The sequence below is a fragment of the Gekko japonicus genome, unplaced genomic scaffold (assembly GCF_001447785.1).
Source record: "Gekko japonicus isolate JY-2015 unplaced genomic scaffold, Gekko_japonicus_V1.1 scaffold450, whole genome shotgun sequence".
NCBI classification, from domain to species: domain Eukaryota; kingdom Metazoa; phylum Chordata; class Lepidosauria; order Squamata; family Gekkonidae; genus Gekko; species Gekko japonicus.
The window spans coordinates 349123-357704 of record NW_015165843.1 but is presented as its reverse complement, the minus strand read 5'-3'; the positions used below and the strand labels follow the sequence as shown (position 1 = coordinate 357704).

Sequence of the window (8582 nt, the reverse complement as noted above, 5' to 3'; positions counted from 1 at the left end):
CGTTGTGTTCGGGAGGGGGTTGGTCCCCCCCCCCCCCCCAGAACCTACCTCGAAGGCTAGGGTTTCAGCATCTGGTTGACATTATAGGAGGCAGCAGCCGGGGTCTGTATGCAACACCAGACCAGCTTTCCCCACCCCCTTTTGGATGTTGGGAGCCAAAACCTTTTTTTTAGAAGAAGAGAAGAGATTGGATTTATATTCTGCCCTTCACTCGAAGTCTCAGGAGTGGCTTACAATCTCCTTTCCCTTCCTCTCCCCACAACAGACACCCTGTGAGGTAGGTGGGGCTGAGAGAGCTCTTGAGAGAACAGTTCTGAGAGAACTGTGACTGACCCATGGTCACCCAGCAGCTGCATTTGTGCTACTGTTGCCCAAATATATATTTCAGCCAGTCGCTGTGTTGCAATTTATTCATTTCAAGAACTTAAGACTTCTTTCTTTTCTAAAAAGGGTTTGGGGGGTGTGCTGGTCCCCTAATACTAGTCTGCCCCTTAAGTCTCATCAAAATGGGTTACAGGATTTATTTGTTTGTTCTATTTTATTTTTGAGACTTATATCCCACCCTTACCCCACAAGCGGGCTCGGGGCGGCTTACAACATATAATCCAATAAAATCATACAGTCATTACTAAAACAATTCATTGACAGCAATACAAACAGCCAAGATTTTGTCAACTAATTTCAGTAGCTACTCACAGCACAGCGGGTAATCTCCTTCTTCGTAAACAGGCCACTGAGTCCAAGATATAGATAGAGCCACGGTCGCTTAAGCAGGGGAGGCCAGATGTTATTTGACATCCGCCGCCTCAACCAAAGGCCTGGCGGAACAGCTCCGTTTTGCAGGCCCTGCGGAATTACAATAAATCCTGCAGGGCCCTGATCTCAGTCCGGAGTGTGTTCCATGAGGCTGGGGCCAGGGCTGAAAAGGCCCTGGCCCTGTTTGAGGTAAGCTGGATGTCTTTCGGGCTGGAGGTTGCAGGGCCACTCGAAGAGCACAGCACATGCTAGTAAGCAGTTGGTATCAACTGTCTTAGGGGCCGTGGTGGCTCAGAGGTTAAGACGCTGAGCTGCGGACCAGAAGGTCTGTAGTTTGGCCGTTCGAGACCCAAGTGCCGCGTGACGGAGTGAGTTCCCGTCTCTGGTTCCAGCTCCTGCCAACCTAGCAGTTCGAAAGGAAGAAATTGCAAGTAGATAAACAGGTACTGCTTCGGCAGGAAGGAAACAGCGTTCCGTGCGCCTTGGCATTTAGTCATGCCGGCCACATGACCATGGAAAAGCCTTCGGACAGTGCTGGCTCTTCGGCTTGGAAACGGAGATGAGCACCACCCCCTATAGTCGGATTCAACTAGCTTTTAAGCAAACAACTGTCTTGGCCTCTGCCTTATGGTTTATTTGTTTGCCTTATAGTTTTCGGGGTCACTGAGATACGGACAGATCTGAATTCAGGTCAATAACTAAAACCCCTGAACCGAAAAATGTCCCTATAATATTCTTAAAACCTGTGAAATCAGCACCTGGATTTTTGCATATGGGTGGGGGCGAGGGTGTGTGTGTGAGAAGGCTGCAATGGGTGTGTGTATGCCCCGGTGGCCTTTTAGTCTCCCCTAACTGCATGATTCGCTGCTTAGCAATTTTAGTTCAATGAGGGCTTTTAACTGTAAGGCAAAATATGTGATTATTAGACACTGATCTTTCTGGCTAGATTTGATTTCCACACACACACACCCCGAGCAGTGTTGCTGTGCTAGAGGAAGAGCTTGATTTCCATGGCTAAGCCTTTTGAATTAATTGGACACAAAAGAGGCAATCACCGGGACACGATACCTTAAAGGGGAGCCGTGATTTGCAAGGGAAACGCTTTCTGATATCAGACCCAGAGCAGATTGCGGCAAATTAGCACGTCAGCACATTTTCAGTTGCATCATCTGTCAGGGGATTTAAATGTAACTAACAGCAAAGGGGTTTTTGTTTGCAGCTTTTCTGCATGGGGATCTTTTAAGAACCCCCTTCCGTGCTGGCGCAGAGGAGGGCACAGAGCCCAAAGGCAGCGAGTCAGCGTGGTGGAACAAATGCTGACCCCCTCCTTTAAAAAAAAAAAAATTTTTTTTTTGAGGCTCCGGGTATGTCTCGTGTCTTGGTGCTTGTTCTGAAGAGAGGCTGGATTTGGCAATCCCTCAGGTTGCAGTGGAATAGGGAGTCTCTCTAGATTTGCTCAATGCGTGTATATTCACATGACCATTGGTCCATCAAGGTCAATATTGTCTGCTTCAGACTGGCAGTGACTCTCCAGGGTCTCGAGGGAGGTCTTTCACATCACCTACTACCTGAGCCTTTTAACTGGAGATTCTGGGGATTGGACCCGGGACCTTCTGCATGCACAGCGGATGCTCTACCATAGTGCTGTAGCCTCTCCCTCGAGCAGATTCAGTCTAGTGCGCCCCTTGTGGTGCTGTGGATTACCAAGCGGTTTCTTGGGCTCTGCCAGACTTCTCATGAAGAGGGGGGCCTGCTTTGTTTTCTGTGGCATTATTAGCTTCTGGAGCCATCCAAGATATACCCTCTTCCCAGTTTCTGCTTAGGAAAAGCCAGTAGGTGCAGCGAAACCATTAGTCGGGCCTGTGTGTACACTGATATCCCAAAGAAGCATAGAATGTGATAGTGGTCACAAACCTACATTAAAAAAAGAACAAATTTCTAACCCCCATAGCCATGAGGGCGTAATTGCAAAAGGGTGGAAATTTGCTCCCGTGTGGTGTTAAGCGCTTTCATCGCTCAAGGGTCTTGACACACATGGTTTTCTTGGAATCCGTATTGCAAACTTATTAAGAGAGGTGGTGTGTACTGTGACCCTTGTGCGGGAAGATGCAGGAGTTGAAGCAAGGAGAGAAGGAGCCCCTGAACATGTTTATAGCAGGAGCAAGATTTGAACCAGGGACTTCCTGGATTGTGGCTACACTGTCCACATTCCACATACATGTTGCTGTGCCAGCAGCTCCTGCTCTAAAGTGTACCAGTTTCTGTTAGCATCTTCAGACACTGTAGTTGCAGATGGGAGGCTGGTGTAGGTTAGGAAAATGAGCTGCAATCTGGCGGGTCCCTGGTTCAAATCTCACACTTGCTACAGGTCATTGAGTGACTGGAGGCAGGCATCTTTCTCTCTTGGCTGCAACCCCTGTCTGCAGTATGACAGTGGTAATACTGGCCTGTGTGAGATTTTATCACCTGCCTGCCTGCCTGCCTGCCTGCCTGTCATCAGATTTACAACCTGTCCTCCCCCATGCTCAGAGTGGGCAACAACGTTTATAAAACATTCCATATAGTAAAAGTTTAAAAACAGTTCTATAATACAATAAGATAACAACCAACAACAACTAATAGATGGCGTATAAAAGGGCACAGTCTAGTACTCCTTATCCCAGGAGGGAGATAAATAGCCTAAAATCTACCTGATATGAAGGAAAGGGGAGGGGAAAGAGAAAGAGAGGCTAGTCTAAGATGGAAGAGCCGCCGCTGCCCTCAGCCGTAGGCCTGGCAGAACAACTCCATCTTGCAGGCCCTGCGGAACTGCATCTGATCCCGCTGGGCCTGGATCTCGCCCGGCTGAGTGTTCCACCAGGTGGGAGCCAGGGCTGAAAAAGCCCTGGTTCTGGTTGAGGACAGTTGGACGCTCTTTGCCCTGGGATCACCAGTAGATTGTTATTACTGGAGCGTAATGCTCTTTGAGGGATGTACCAGGAGAGGTGGTCCCAAAGTTATGCTGGTCCCAGGCCATTTAGGGCTTTAAAGGTTAACACTAAAACCTTGAACCTGATCCGGTATTCAACCTGGAGCCACTGCAGCTGGCGGAGCACCGGTTGGATGTGGGCTCTGAAAGAAGTTCCTGTAAGAACATGCACAGCTGCATTCTGGACCAACTGCAGTCTCTGGGTCAGTCTCAAGGGTAGCCCTGCATAGAGCGACTTACAGTAATCTAATCTGGGTGTGTGTGTGACCATTGCATGGATCACTGTGGCCACATGGTCACATACAGGAAGTGCTTTGAACGCCAGAAGTGCTGCAGACCTGCCAAACGTGACTTCAGGGGTCTGATTATTCCTTTCTCCGTCTGTTCTGTACGTCTTCCACCTTTCCTCCTTGGGAGGGATGATCTATACTAAACTGGTAGCGGAAGCAGTTAAATTTGCAGGCGCTGCATGCTGCAGAGGTTAGGACGTTACAAATGGAAAAAAACCCCGTGGCAAGAGCAAGCAGCGGGAGTGTAGCAGAAAGCCCCGCAGGCAGCCGAGGCGGCAGCAGGAGGAACGTCCAAGGGGCACAGGGATCCTGCCGTGGATTCCGCAGGCTTCTTTTTCCTCTGCTGAGCCTGCTGCAGGCACTCCGAGTGAATCCCACTTCCTGCCTTCAAACGTTGCTGAAAAACGGGCTGCCCTCCTCTCCCTTCTCTCCAGGTAGCAGCTCCGGTCTCATTCCGGGTCCCAGCTGCTCTCGCCTCGCTTCTGTTGCTGGGTCTGTTTCATTTCGGATGTGAGGCGGTTCAGAGAGGCATGCTGAGAAGAGGTGGGTGGGAACAGTTGGAGCCAGGCTTCCTATCGGACTGGGGGTTTGCTTGTTGGGGGAGGGGGGTGGCTCTTCCCCCCTCCCCACCACAAAATGGCTAGCTAAAGAGCCTAGCGCCGTGCTGCATATGTATCTCGGGACAAAAACCATTGGTAGAGATTTATCAGCACAAAAGATTTTTGAATCGGCAACACTGGAGCTGGAGCCTGGACCTCTGACCCTGAGGCTGTGAGATTTCAGGCAGGCCAACATGGGAAACAGACTTGGCTGCCTTTTTGAGGAGGGAGGTGCCCCAGGAACTGTCTTGGGTTCCAAATACCTGGAGTAGTGGCTGATGGATGGACCTGGGCATAGGGAGGGGCTGGGGCACAGCGGAGGAGCCTCGGCTTGGCATTCAGAAGGTCCCAGGTTCAATCCCCAGCATCTCCAGTTAAAAGGACCAGGCAGGAGGTGTTGGGAAAGAGCTCAGCCCGAGACCTTAGAGAGCCACTGCCCATCTGAGTAGACAAGACTGACCATGCAGGACCGAGGTTCTGATTCAGTATAAGACAGCTTCACGTGTTCATCTGTGGCCTTGGAAGCAGGGCAACATCCCAGCTGTCATAGCACATTTAGCATGGCCTGTTTCTCTAAGCAGAATGTGAGGGTGCCCTGTAATTCTTGGTGTTGCTAGCAGAGTGCACAGGTGAGGCAGTGGTTTTCAGGGGAAACCGAGGCAGCTTTGATGGCCATTTGGCAACTAGATGGCCATCTGACAGCAATGCTGATTTTGTGAACTTGGGCAGATTATGAGAGAGAGGGCAAGAAGGGTTGCCTCAGTGCTTAGTTTTTGTGGCCCTTTCTTACATGCCCAGGGAAATGTTGATTGCCACATTGGGGTCAGGAAGCAATTTTTCTCCAGGCCAGTTTGGCCAGGGGTCCTGGAGGGTTTTTTTTGTCATCTTCTGGGTGTAGAACAGCGGTCACTGCAGGTGTGTGAGAGGGAGGTATTTGTGAATTTCCTTCCTTGTGCAGTAGGTTGGACTAGATGACCTTGGAGGTCCCTTCCAACTCTATGAATCTTCCTGGGTAAGGCTGCAATTAGATGCCACACACCCAACAAATCCCTAACTCGACAGTAGCACATAGAAAAGGCTTTAAAAGGCTAAATGTTCGAAGAAGCCTGTTTTTCACCCCAACCTTTCCTACTCTCCTATCAGAAAGACCAGCAAAGTTGAATTCTGGGTATAAGCTGTCACATGCGTGAACACTTCATGAGGTATCTGATGAAGTGTGCATGCACACGTTTACTGGTCTTAAAGGTGCCACTGGATTCAAACTTTGGTCTGTTGCTTCAAACCAACACGGCCACCTGAACCTATCAGAGATTAAGCCTTGCTTTAGGTGACTGAACATACAATGATGCTACCTAGTATTGAGTGAGACCGTGGGTCTGTCTAGTTTAGAACTGTCTACTCAGACTTGCAGCAGCTTTCCAGCAGAGTAAACCCTTTCCCAGCCCTGCCTACCTGATCCTCTAGCCAGAGATGGCCAGGATTGAACCAGGGACCTTCTGCTTGCAAAGCAAGTGTTCTACCACTGAGCCACGGGCGCTTTTATTGCAGCGTAGGGGCTTTTTGTTGTTGTTTAAGCCTTTGAAGTGCTGATTTCTCTCTCAGGCTTTTATGAGTGCATGCTGCTGTTGCAGTTTGAACTGCTTTTGAAGAAGCTGTGTCAAGCACAGGTGCTCATACCATCCACAGGAAAGGCTTATTAATTTTTTTCCCTGGCGTAATGCTGCCACTAGCTGGGTGTTTCATGGTACTGCATGGGCTCTTTATCTGTGAGCCACAAAGGATCCATGTTTTTATTTGCAAAGCTGGTGTGATTTTTTTTTGGGGGGGGGGGAACAGTCACGGGCTGAGCAAAGTATGCAAATAGAAGCTGTGGCGGTGCCGTGCCCTTGATTTGCTGTGTTTTTAAATCTCTTTTTAGCCTCATGCCCCCAAAGCAGCTTACAGAGTAAAATAAAAACAACCAAACCCTAGAAATCATTCAAAAGCATTTAAAGCATCGTAAAACAAGCAAGCTCTGAAAGATTAGATCCCAATCTTAAACCCCAAAGGGAATAGAAAAATGCCTTCACTTATGAGAGTTAAGTAAAGGGGGGGGGGGATTCAGTAGACATTTGGAGGCAAGAGATGGAGAAAAGATGGACCTTCAGAGAAAGCAGATTCTGCGGAGTCAGTCGACCACCAAAACGTCCCTGCTCTTGTATCTACTGGAGGTGGTATCCTGAGCAGTGTTCTCTTTGACAAATCTTAAAGAGCTGGTGGGGTAACTTTAATGGATGTTTCAATAACCTGTTTGGGGCCTGCTTTAAAAGCCTTTGGGACCAGTTAGAAACTTCCAAACACACAAAGTTTCCAGATCATGTGATTTCTGAAGACTGCTTCAAGGTCTTGTAAATTGCAGCACGTGGAACCAGCCTTAAGCCCTGAGGAGGAAGTAACATCTGGCTGGGTGCCTTTATGGACACAGCCGCTGCTTCCCAGAAGGGATTAGAGGTAATTGCATTGGCCGTAATACAACAAAGAGTAGCTGGGGCCTCCCTGTTACCAGCTGTAGTTTTGTCCACTTGCCTGCATTCATGGGACTGCAGTGGTTTGGAAAGATTTATGAACCCTTGGAGCAAGGCTGAAGATTGTGCTTGTCTAGGAAAATGTCATCCTGAAGGTTCCTTTTAAAGATGCCCCTTCTGCTTGGGGGGGGGGGGCAGGCACGAACAAGTGCTTGGGCCTGAAGTGAGCCCTAACCTTAGACTTCAAAGTGCATTTGGTGATTTTCTGAGGGGTTAGGCCTTGATTCCGTTGTTCTGGTGGCTTCCGAGTGTTATTTTGGAAAGGGAGCTTTAGAATGACTCTGAACCACAGTCTACATCCACGCATCCCAAACAGACCTCTTAACGTTCTGAAGACTTCCTGCTTCCAGACCAGCCATAGTTTATTATGGTGCCCAGGGGCAGGAACGCACAGGAACGGAGTTTCGGCTGGCTCCCGAGCTGGCCATGTCCAGCAGGAACTCATTAGCATAATAGGCCACACCCAACAGCAGGAACTCATTAGGATTGGCTACATTAGGGGTGTGTGGCCTAACATGCAAAAAGAGTTCCTGCTACAAAAAAAGCCCTGGGTTTTGACAACAAACAAGGTAAACAGAATAACAAGCAAAAGGTGGGTGTGGCTGGATAACCACACTTCTCGTAACATGTGGGTGCGGCCTAATGTGCTAATGAGCTGTGCTGTCAGGGGCATGCTAATGAGTTCCTGCTGTTGGGTGTGGCCTATTATGCTAATGAGTTCCTGCTGGGCTTTTTCTACAAAAAGAGCCCTGATTGATGCCCGAATCCGATAAACTGACACCAATTTGTTTGTTGTCCAGAAACCAAGACTCTGTGGCTGTTTTCAGATGTTGCTGGCAGCCTCTAGTTTGGTCATGGGAAGCATGAGCTTGGCTTATTTTCATCCTTCTCACTCCATCCTCATTCTCTGAGGAGGTTGGAGCCGCTTCCCTATGAGGAAAGGCTGAAGAGTCTGGGACTTTTCCATTTAGAAAAGTGGCGACTAAAAGGGACATGATAGGGGTTTATAAAATTATGCGTGGGATGGAGAGAGTTGACAAAGAACCTTTTCTCCAAAAACACTGAAACTCGAGGGCATTCAATGAAACTGATGGGCAGTAGGTTCAGGATGGACAAAAGGAAATACTGCTTTACACAGAGAGTGATTCAGATGTGGAATTTGCTGCCAGAGGATGTAGTGATGGCCACAAGAATAAACAGTTTTAAAAGGAGATCAGACAGATTCATGGAGGATAAGTCTATCAATGGCTTCTAGCCATGGTGGCTGAGGAGAACCTCCACATTCAGAGGCACTAATCCTCTAATCCCAGAGCTAGGAGGCAACATCAGGGAAAGGCCTCGGCCTCTCTTCCCCATTGTTGGCCATCCAGAGGAACTGGTTGGCCACTGTGTGAGACAGGATACT

General features: G+C 48.8%; 1 protein-coding gene across 1 annotated transcript in view; it reads left to right on the top strand.

Annotated features, from left to right (window-relative positions):
• RERE (arginine-glutamic acid dipeptide (RE) repeats) overlaps positions 1–8582 on the top strand; it is a 301925-nt gene that overhangs the window by 84509 nt on the left and 208834 nt on the right.